A 12,237-nucleotide genomic window follows, 5' to 3' on the forward strand; every position below is an offset into this window, starting at 1 on the left:
ACTACAGTATGCACTTTCCATTTCGGTGATTTTTTTCTTTTTTGTTTGTTCATTTAAATAACTACATATTTAGCAGCGAGACCTAGCAATATTTGCAGAGGCAAAGGGGTCCCTTATGTTTATAGACAGAACTTACTCTATTTGCCTGCAACAGATTCAATAGCTGGGGCAGAGAGTAGCATAACTTTTTGGACCTGATCTCAGTTTTGCTGCAGTTCTCATCGGAAGAGTTATAAACACCAAGGCTTTAGCATACATTACATATTGTTCTCATCCTGCTTGTTTCAGTTGTTCTTAAAGTTCATGAGAAAACAAATATGATACTGCTGCCCATCAAACCATTAGAAGAGAGCCACCATAAACCCTAGGCTATGTGACAGTCGCCTGTACAATTATTTCCAATGAAAATTAGCTGTGGCCACTACATCATAATTTATGCATGCATGTGTGAGAGGAAATAAAGGTACAATGTGAGGCCATTCTGGATATAAAGAAACCACTCAGAAGTGGTCACACACATATGTTTTTTCTCCCCCACACTCTCCACCATGGAAAAACTTTCATGGCAGAGAATATCCTGGATGAAGATGTTTACATATTGGGTCACAGCTTGCGCATACCTCCAAATGAAATAACATTTAATAGCCAAAAGAGGTGTGAGGGTGAAAACTGGATTTCTGCCACATCTATGCTAGAAAATATTTAATAGTATACTTATGCTGGCAAAGCAGTTTGACTGGTTTTACTGATTCCAGAACCCTCCGTGTAATCTATACCAGCAAAAGCACATCCTCTGCCAGATCTGTGTCCACATTAGGGCTGTTGCCAGTATTAAATGCTGCCAAAAATCACATTCCTAAGGGACATTACTCCAATTAACAAAAGTTTCTAATGCAGAACAGGCTTTACAAACACTAAGAACTAGTCCACCCAGGCAGGCAAAACCACCTTTCCTGATAAATAATGAACCAAAGCAATTGGAAGCTTGTACCTGGTTTCTGAAGGGTGGGATGCAGTTCTGGGCAATGTTAAATGTCAGAAAAACAACTTAAAGCATGTTGTATCCTCAGCACTTTAACACTTTAGTCCAGGTGAAGACTTGTTTGGTTTTTTTTAAATAAATCTGTGGCATCGCATTTTCATGAACACAGAGAACTTGTGGCAACAGTACCACAGTATGGGGAACTACAACCAAAGTCAGCAGCAAAAATATATACTGAAACTGCTGAAGGCAATAGACCAAATTGAAACAACACTGTGCAGCACAGAAGTTAACAAGGAAGATGTAATACTGAGCAGCAGAAGCTATACCTGTATTTATTATATCTACTTACGCTCTGAAAAAGAATTAAATTTGAATCAGTTCTCCATGGTGAGCTGGACCTAGGTGCAAAAAGAAGGTACTTATGTGCATTCATACAACATAAACATAAAGATTCAGAATCTGAGCTCATTGTAGATCTCAAGCAGCCCTGCTGAATTAGATAGTAGGTGAATAGCTTTGACCATATAGGTTGTCAACATGGACCAGTTTTTCAGCAATGAGTATGTTAAGTGCTTGAAAATCTGGCCACTGTTGCCTCACTGGGAATCAGGAGATACCAGATACTCTTGAAAGTCAAGCTTTTTAGATGCCTATATTGAAAGCAGAGTCTGAAAATCAGATTTGAGGTGTAAGGGAAGGGCTGAAAAGTCTATTCTTGCACCCATTACAAATTTAAAACTGTCTCCATATTAGATAGGGATTAAACACTAGCATAAATAATAGGAGTTTCATGTCCTTTACATGAAACTTTAAAGCTGAAAGTAAGTATTTACTAGCTGTGTTTTTTTCCTTTTACTTCAGATCGATAAAAATGCAATTTTGGAAAGGCTTAAACTTTGTGTGTATGTTATACCGTTTTACCCACTTGAATAATTATTTTTCAAATATCTATCCATTACAGTATACTTACAACTTTTTACCTATAAACCAACTATTCATCCCTTTAACACAGACTGTATCTCCACCAATATAGGAACTAATAACCCCGGGAAAACTAGGGCCCAAATTCAGTGTTCTTTTCGTTCTAAAGTGAGAGTTGTTTGTTTCTGTTGTTTGTTTCTTTTTCTCCAGTTGAGAACATTTCCTCAGTTCAGTAAAAAATATTTCTCCTATTTTAAGGTTAGTAATGCTTTAGTCTGTGTTTAATAATACACCCAAATGTAACTGATTTGCTGAACTCTGGTCTAAAAAATAGCTATATAGCAAATTAGCAGTGAAGCCTTTTCTTGTAATAACCTGGCACCCTTAGTCAAAGCATGTTGCTGCTCACTATGATGTTTCCATAAAATGGAGTCTCTTGCAAAAAACCAGAAGACTGCATATTTCTGCAATAACTGAAGCAATAATATAGATCTACTACATTTTTGACCTATCATACCTCATATCTTATGTCTAATACCTTAGCTATTCATTACTCATATTTACTGTGTGGTATTATCAGATAAAGAAATATAAAGATTTCCTTTCAAATGTTGCATATAACTAGAAATATGAGTCAGGGTTTGGATAATGTCTGTAGCATGAAAAACAATGTATGTGTAAAACTACCATAGAATTGCATAACATACATGGACTGATAAAGGTTTATTCATCAATTATTTACACACCATTTTCATAGATTAAAAATGTACAGGTTTTTTGTTGCATTTTTCATCTATTTTCACAGAATCACAAAATCTTTAGAGTTGGAGGGGACCTCTGGAGATCATTCAGTCCAAACCCCCTGCCAAGGTAGGGCTACCTAGGGCAGTTTACAGAGGAACACATCCAGACAGGTTCTGAATGTCTCTAGAAAGGGAGATTCCACAACTCTCCTGGCCAGCCTCTCCCAGGTGCTCTGCCACCCTCAATTGTAAGGAAGCTCTTCCTCGTGTTGAGATGAAACTCCCTTGTGTTTTAGCTTATGGCCACTGCTCCTCATCCTATCACTGGGCACTAGCAAAAAGAGCCTGGCACCATACTCCTGGTGCCCACCTTTGGGATATTTATATGTATTAATGAGATCCCCTCTTAGCCTTCTTTCCACTAGACTAAACAGTCCCAGCTCCTATGGTCTCTATGCATAAGAGAGATGCTCTAGACCCTTGATCATTCTTGTATCACTCTGCTGGACTCTCTGCAGTAGCTCTTTGTGTTTCTTGTACTGAGGAGCTTTCTTGTGTTATTCATCAGGATCAAGCAGAAAGAGAGAATCACATCCAAGTGCAACCCAGGATACCATTGGCCTCCTGGCCATAAGGGCACACTGCCAGCTCATAGTCAACTTGTCATCCACCAATACTTCCAGGTCCTTCTCAGCTGAACTGCTCTCTAGTAGGTCAGCCCCTAATCTGTACTGGTACTTGGGGTTCTTCCTCTCCAGGTGCAGTACCTTACACCTGCCCATGTTGAACTTGATGATAATTTGATCATACTTACTTTTATAGTGACTCCAATCAGTTAACTTCTACTGTGCCTTTGTTACAGATCTGAGATACAGAACTGTGTCTCTGAGCTCCCACTGTGTACTCATTGTCTGGAAAAAGGCACTCTGTTTCTCACTATCAGGTACTTCAAGCAGGGGAAAGATTTTATAACAATGCAAAGCAAACCCAAGGTGAATTAAAAAAAAAAAGACACACCACTGATAGAGAAATTGTTCAGCTGTGTAATCACTCAGGTGTTCAATTAGGTTTCTGAGTCATCAGAATATCGGTTAAACTTGTTGTTGATGATGTAATTCTAATGCATATTTAACTGTGTATTTGAGTGTTTTGCTCATTAGGAATAACATTATCATACTTACATTGCATATGTATATGTTTTTGTCTGAGCTGGAATCTAAGCTCTAGAGTACTTACCTCTCAGCTCCACAAGCAACTGATTCTAGCCAGACACTGTCACCAACCTGATAATACCATCTCACTTTTTAATAACTGAGATATAAGTTTCCAAATGCTTTCAAAGCACCCACCTGATCTGCAAAGCACTATTTCTGGAACCAAAACCTTCTTCATATAACAAAAAATTTCTGGTGCACAATGAGCACACCACTCCTTTCAGGAAAAGCCTGGCACTATCAGCCTTGCAAGGCAAACACAGGATCCAGATTTAATTCCCAAGTGACCTCACATGGCTGATCAGAAGCACATCTAATGTCTCTGAGACCTTTCTAAATGGTCTTTAAGGTTTTATACTGAAAAGGAGGATAATTTCTGACTGCCTCAGGAGCAATAGGGCCAGAACCAGAACCCAAGAGAATTTCAGCTGAAAAGCCACTCACAGACTGGCCAGGAATAGGTGCTGTCACCTGTGGATCCTGGTACTTAAAAGAGATCCACTTATTTGATTATACCAAAAATTGCCTCTGATTAGCATAATGGCTGTAATTAATGCTGGTGTATAAGCAGTGTGTGCTTATACAGCAGCTCTCCACCCACCAGCTGCTGAACACTCCCTATATGTACCAACATTTTCACATTGAGACTGCTAATATTGGAATAATAGTAATGCAAGAAGATAATATTCTGACCTCATTGTCTTTTAATACAATGTCTGTTTGTGTTTTCTCTTTTAAGACTTTCAAAAGTTCTGACTGAAAATTATTTGCCAGCTTAGAAAAAACCTGCAAGGTGTGATATGATTTAAGTACAGGAAATGCTGAGAATGCAGTTATAAAAAAGAAATAATGCCAGATCTTCAGCTGCAATTAATCAAAACAACTCTGCTGAAGCAAAGGGAGTAATTCCAGTTTACATTTTCTGAGGATCCGATTTGTACATTTACCACCAAAGCTGTTAAACATAGAACATCGCTTCAGCACACTATGTCCTTGTTAACTGAAAGCTGTGGAAATAGGAACATGTTTTGTTTCAAGGCCTTTACAGGACCTATTCTGAAAGGCAAGTTCCCGCAATATGCTGAATATTTTGAGTGCCAACTGGCTGAAGGGAGTGCTTACTCGGAAATTTCACAAAGTTCATTCCTGCTGCCTTCATTTTGAATGTAACAATTTATCTTCCTTGACACCTGCAGTAGCAGGATAAGATCAAATAATGAACTGCTTTAAACTTCTTCAAATTGCATGGGTGGTTTCAAGAAATATTTTCTAGCAAAATAACACAACCAATGCTTAACCTGGCATCTTCCAGTGTCATAACAAATCCCTTTGACTTTTAAAACTAATGCAGTTAGGAAGCTGTGATTATTCACAGGTAATGAAATTGCAGTTCTGCACCAAAGCTAATTGTGGTGTTAACAGCTGCAGCTTTGCTGACTTCAGACAACTCTGAGTTGAAACCAGCAGTGACACTGACCTGTGGATGGAAGTTCAAGTAGGAACAGCAAATAAAAATGGCTGTAAAGCCATCTCAAAATGTAACAACAAAAAAACTCAGGAAACACACACACACAAGTTAATTAATCTATAAAGTAAGATGATTTTGAATAACAGTTTGGATCACAGAAGATCCAAGATGATCCCCTCTACAATTGCTGAAAGACAAGTTCAAAAACATATATAAATTGAGTAGTGATGCTGGTACGCTTCAGTAAAACTTCCAGAGTATGGTGGGAACTGCTCATAAATATTTACCTATTTGAAAAAAACTACATTTTTTGCTACTGTCTTCATAGGCTTAGTTTACTGGAATTTTTTACTTAATTCCTATATAAATAACTTTTTTGAATAGGGGCTCATTATCTCACTTTATTAATAATGGACAAATTTAGTCATAGTAAACACTATTCGTTACAATGTTAATCTTTTAAATATGAGGGAAAAAGAGCAACTTGCAAATCTGTAAAATATCCAGAGAGTGATCTTCCCGACAAGCACCTTGAAGTGAATTCTGCATCAGCATCTGCAAGTTGTAACTCATCATTTTTTCCCACTCATAAACATGTAAAATCATACACAAGTTCAGTCATGATTGTTAAATTGTGGATCAAAGCCACAGTTCATTATAATGAAGACAGTACTTAAATATGCCCACAAAAAGCATTCCCTATTGGTGCCACCAAGCCTGATCTTACTGCATTCACTGGTGTTAAAAACAGGTTGTATTGGTGGCTGATTGAAGGTAGTGAATGCTCCATTCATGGCAGTGCTCAAGACCAGATTGGATGAAGCCTTGGGTGATATGGTTTAGTGTGAGGGGCAGGGGGGTTGGAACTAGATGATCTTGAGGTCCTTTCCAATCCTAACTATTCTATGATTCTATGTATTTCTGATCTTAAACAATCTCATTGTGCTGATACTGTCTCACAAAATATGAACTACCTGCCACACTTCACACACTGAGAGACTGAAGCTCATACACGTGACTCCAGTCTCTTACTCTTCTGCAGCTTAGGCCACGTCTCCTGCACTGGCTACGCAGTGCCTTTTCTCTGGTTCTCTTACTGCTATTTATTTGCTAACCAGTTGCACTTGGAGTGTTTGCTTACAGAGAAGAGGAGTGTGCTGGTTTGTGCCATATGGAATGACTTCTTCCAGGACTCATTTCCCTGGTTAAAATAGCATTACTTCGATGCCAAACCCTTTGACTCAGGTCTCAACCTCAAGTTCCCCTTTCCTCCATCCAGAATCTTCCTCATGCATTGAAGCAGATGGATCTTGAAAAGAAACATAATAAATAAATAATAAATAAATAATAATAAAGCTGGGAAATCAGTCAATCAGTTTCAATTATAACCACCCATCCAAAGCATGTCTGCTTAACATGTTTCTATTAAGGCTTACATCATTATAAGTGTGCAGATCTTATATAGTTGGTGCCTTTTCTATTCAGTGTTTGATTGAGTGCTGGATATTGGGAAATCTATTTAGGAGCCAGCACAGAAGTCATAAAATACTGTGATGAATCTGAGTGTCTAGTTTTATTTGTCAGCCATGTTTTCTCTGGAGCTTTCTTCTTCCCTGGAATCTTAGGCATCTCCAAGAATTTCTAACTTCACATCTTTTGGTGGATTTGTCCTAGAATATAACCCTTGGCAAATCATTTCTGCCAAAATATCTGTGGCAGTGCAGAAATTACACTCTTCACAGGTTTTTATCCTTGCTTCTCCTCCAAGGATTCTGTAGCTAAATTTCTTCTAACATAACATATCTAGTGAATGCTCCTCATTGCATACATATCTAAAATTGTATCATGAAAAACCTCCTACTGCAGCCCCATTTTGCTATTTGGATTACAAGGTGTTAATCTTTCCTTTATATCTTATTTGTAGATTTCAGCAACGTGAGTGAACAAAAGTAAGACTTACCTTCTTTTGCAGCAACCTGCATTGGAAAGGTCTACTCTCCCTGGAATTATTCTATATAATTAGTATGAAAGAAGGTGATTTTTAAAACTCACAACGCTTTGAAATCAGTTAAAACAATCATTTTAGATTCTTTCTTTGCACGTCTTCCAGTTTTCCTATTGCAACATGTCCTCATCAGCTCAGAAATTAAAACCAGTGCTCCTCCAAATGCATGCTATCCTTTTGGTCAAATTCCTTATGATGTCATGATTACTCTTCTTTATTTGGCCTGAAAAATAACATCTTATTTGTATCATTGAAATTAAATTTGATAGTTTGGTAAAAAACTACAGGGATATCAGATACAATAGCAGTATTTATACAATCTGAAGCCATGCCAAATTCCAAGTATGGGCATTGTGAGAGCCCGTGCCAACTCCATTTTGATACCTATGCTAAACTTTCCATGGTATTGGTGTCATTGCAGAAGTTTCCATGACAGTTGTTGAGCCTCAAGACTGAATAAAATATTGTAACTTTACCATTCCAACTACTTCTCCACATTGAGTAATCTTTTGGACTTTATATGAACCTTCTTTCATTATCCATTTATGCTTGAATAAAATCAGTTGCTTTTTCCTGGGGAAGTTTGCTGTTTCATCAGCCATAATTGGATACCGTTTACAGGAACCCATAGCAAAAATAGCCCTCACAGACTCAAGATCCATGATTTCTGTTGTCTTATTTTGAGTAACTGGAATTGTGCATTTGTTTTGATCCTTTTCCAGCTGTTATAAAGTACCAGGATCACATCTGCTTGCAAAAAGCAGTTGAATCAAGTTGCACCCAGCTTCTGAGAGGCAGGTATGTCTTCAGCTTGCTCAGTACAGTGATCTCGTGGTGCAAATCTTTGTCTTGCAAGATGATTAATATTATTTATAATTTTGTGCCATTTAAATTAAATCATTTGCCCTTTTTCCTTCTTTCTCCTGTGAATACTGAAAACTTACCAAGTCACCATCATTCTTTGTTGTTCCTTGTAGAGTAAGAGCTTTGGTGCCTCAAACTTCTTTTCTGGTTAGGAGACCAAGGCTAAGTAAATGTTTCTTCTGTGTAGATAATCAGAAGTTATTCACAATTAAAAGCTGCATAACCACAGAAATGGAGTTCATTGTCATAGACTACAAAAAAGAAACCCTGAAAAATCTTCAAATTACAGTGAGCAGAGGAAGGGTTTCATTTCTTAGGGTTGCACAGAAGGAAATGTTTCAGTGTCCTCTGATGCAATGTTTCAGCTGTTTTCCTGGGACTGAGCACTGTTTGTTCTTGTTCTGGATGCTGCTAAGTATAGGCCATTATTACACCCAGAAAAATGTTTCATTTTTTGTTAGAAACAGAATTCTGTTTTCTATTTAAAGCTTTTAAAATATGTTTCAGTTTAAATATATTTAATTTTATCTTCTGAAAAGCATCATACTTTCTAATTATTTTGTTAAACCATTACTTATTACATATCTTAAAATATATAGGACTCCTGACAAATCAAATTGTTCAGTTAAATTCAGGTTTACTTGTTAACTGTTCTTTTAAATTATCTGAAAGACAGCAGAATGATGGAGAGTAAGAAAGTTAGGTTCATACTTGTCCACAGAGGAACACAGAAGAAGTACCTTTGTCTGGTTCTGAAATAACTAGTTGTAACTAGTTTGTTAAAATAGAATTTTAGAGAAAAAAAGGGGGGGGAGGAGAAAAAGGTTAAAAATATGTTGTTCCTTTTCTTTTTCCAAAAAGACTGGCAAATTCACAGAAAAAAAAACTTTTATTTTAAAATATTTTCAATAGCAAAAAGTAATTAAACAGAGTTTTTGACTAAAATCTTTTGATCACTTTTCACACAAGGACCACAAGTTCCACCTTTACTTCAGGCCTGCATATGAAGTTCCCAAATGACACCGGCCAAACTTTCACTAAGTATCAGCTTTTCTGTAATTACCACTTGCCCACACTTCTTTCATTTTTTCTTTTTTTCTTAAGCAGAAAAAGAGATATGTTTGATAAAAGAAAAAAACCTTACTATTTATTTACTGTTGGAGATGTACTGCCAAATGCTTCAGGTTCATTTTAATGAGAAAAAGCAATATAACCAGAATTGAAATAAGTGTGGCTCTAAACATCAGCAAAATACTGATGAATCAGAGAGAAAGTATGCTGCCAAATCATAATTTCAGCAGAATATATTTTTGTTTATTTTAACTGAATACTTTGCTAGAGATAAAACACTATTTTACCAAATCAGAGGACTAAGAAATATAGTTCTATTAAATAAACAGAAATGAATTGTCCTTTCTTCATTCCATCACCAAGAGCAGCATGTTCCTAAAAAGTAAAAAGCCAGGAGCCATGTTTCAGGAGTTATGGTCAAAATAGAAAATCTGGTTACATCCATGAAGTATGAAAGGTGTACTTTTCTCCCTATGCCTTTCCTTCCCCTTCTGATTTCTTTTAAAATTATCCTTTAATCAGTCAGTGTTCATTGTGAAGACCAGCAGTAGCCCGCTTATAAAGGATCAGAAAACTTTACGTTGTTCTATAAGTTCAGAAGTTAATAGAGGCTTAGGTTTTGGTTCTGATTATTTGAATTTTACTGCCATGTTTCTTAAGAAAACAAATGGTAATTTCAGCATGCAGAATGACTTTATGTATACCTTAAGAACTTTCTTGATATCTTTTCTCATTGTGGTTACATTTTCTATAGAGACCTTACTCCAATTAATCATCAGTCATTGAATTCACGCTTTTCTGATGTCAGATATTTAAACAACAAAAGTCTTTAAAATTAAATTTCTACAGTAACAGACACTATTTTTTAAAATTTACTATTCCATAACAGATGTCACATGGAAAGTTGAACAAAAAGTGTGATGAAGTGATTTTTATCCACATCAACTTACTTTCAGATGATCTCAGTCAAGAGATTGTCAAATGTGATCTGTATAGAAATGTCTGAAATCAGGGTTAACAGACATCTTGAAAACAAAAAATCTCTAACATCTTTTACAAACATTTCCACTGATGGAACACCCATGAGTCATATTTTAAAAGCTTTGCAATAAAAAGCTGCTATAACAGGGCTCTGTTCCACACGCACACACAAAATCCATTGCAAACTCACATTAGTTTGATAGTGGAATAATTCTATTCCAGAAGATCTTCTTTTGCCAACTCTTCTTTTCTTTTTTTTTTTTTTTTGTTTGTTTCCCTATGGAAACAGCAGATCTTTCCCCATGAAATACAGGCTGGAAACACAGTGTACTTAAGAACCAGAAAAACATATGCATTTTCATATGGCCTCCTTGTAACAGGATAATATAATTAGAAATAAAAGCATATTTTGCTTTTATTTATATTTCAGTCAATGAACTCACATTTTAAATGAAGGATTTATCCTTATCATTAGATGTTGAATTAAATGTTATTGATGAGGAAAACAGAAGTTAAAAAGTTTATAAACCATTTTCTAGAACTTAGAATTTTCAAAACCTAATGAAGCTTTATTTTAGTTTACATGAATTTCTTTCAAAACTTACTTTCTGGATCACTAATTAATATACTAAAAAAACATGAGTCAGTCTATCACCGGCTTACTAGTTACGATCAGTCAGAAAATTAAGCAAGTAGATGTAAATCAGGCATGTCTGTGCCTTGCAGCTTTTGTTCCAGGAACAGAGCTTTTTAAGAGAGCAGCAGAGGGATTCTGCACATTACAATTGCTTTCAGGTGATGACTTTCAGAGTACTCAATGCACCTGGCATCCTGCCACCTTTGATAAACCATACAATTTGTTATGCAGATCCTTACTATTGAGTTTCTATCAGAAATAGTGCCAACAGAAAGTGAGGAAAGTATTACAGAAAAATATTAGCCTGGTGCTCTTGGATGGGAAGCCTACTGAGAGTTATGAGATAGGTCTTTGGCAGATCCATTCAAGTGCAGTCTTTTTCAGAGACATTATGTGGTGTGTTTTATCTGGGAGGGCAAAACAGATGATCACAACAGTCCTTTCTATCTTTACAATCTATGAAAATCAAGGATCCCATAAACTCCAAACACTAAGACACTGATATGGCTGAGCCTGTGAAGAAGGGAATTTATAGAGCCAAGACTAGCCTAATGTGCTACAGCAATAAAGAGCGGGCCAGGGATGTTTTGTACTGAGAAAACTGTACTAAACACAGATGAAAGGTTTGGGAGAAAGGGCCAAAAGATGAAAGATGTAGAACAGCTTGGTATGGCCATGTGATAACTTCAAATGAGTAAGAGGCATCAAGAGAATGCTTGGTTTGGAGCCTTCTCGTGACAATGTAGTTTTCATGCAATGATTACAGTAAGACAGATTTTAAAATGTATTTTTCTTTTTTAAAAGGACCTGAGAACCCACTGTAAAGCCCATCGGGCTGAAGAGAACAATACACAGCTCTTACAAATACTTGAAGGCTGATTGTTTTTCACCAGTATCATGTTGAACATAATTTATCATTAGCTCCTTGTCATGATTTAAGCCCAGCCGGGAACACAGAACCACTCAGCCACTCTCTCACTCCCTCCCCTTCCTCCCTCCGGTCCCAGAGGGATGGGGAGGAGAATCGAAAGAATGTAACTCCCACAGGTTGAGATAAGAGCAGTCCATTAACTAAGGTATAACACAAAACCACTACTGCTACAACCAATAATAATAATAAGGGAAATAACAAGTGGAGAGAATACAACTGCTCACCAGCCACTGACCAATACCCAGCCTGACAAGAGCAGTGATCTAGCCCTTCTGGGTAACTGCCCCCAGTTTATATACTGGGCATGACATGCTGTGGTATGGAATACCTCTTTGGCTAATTTGGGTCAAGTGTCCTGTCCCTGCTTCCTCCCAGCTTCCCCTCCTCCCTGGCAGAGCATGAAACTCAGAAAGTCCT

General features: G+C 37.0%; 1 long non-coding RNA gene across 1 annotated transcript; it reads right to left on the reverse strand.

The window, feature by feature from the left end:
• Window positions 1-5,439: 5,439 nt before the first annotated feature.
• On the reverse strand, window positions 5,440-8,375 carry LOC115947150 (uncharacterized). Its single transcript, XR_004081108.2, has 3 exons — window positions 8,281-8,375; window positions 7,384-7,559; window positions 5,440-6,640 (listed from the first exon to the last, which is right to left on the reverse strand). It is a non-coding gene; the product is annotated as an uncharacterized lncRNA (long non-coding RNA).
• Between the last annotated feature and the right edge of the window lie 3,862 nt (window positions 8,376-12,237).

The sequence above is a fragment of the Melopsittacus undulatus genome, chromosome 1 (genome assembly GCF_012275295.1).
Source record: "Melopsittacus undulatus isolate bMelUnd1 chromosome 1, bMelUnd1.mat.Z, whole genome shotgun sequence".
In the NCBI taxonomy this organism is placed as follows: domain Eukaryota; kingdom Metazoa; phylum Chordata; class Aves; order Psittaciformes; family Psittaculidae; genus Melopsittacus; species Melopsittacus undulatus.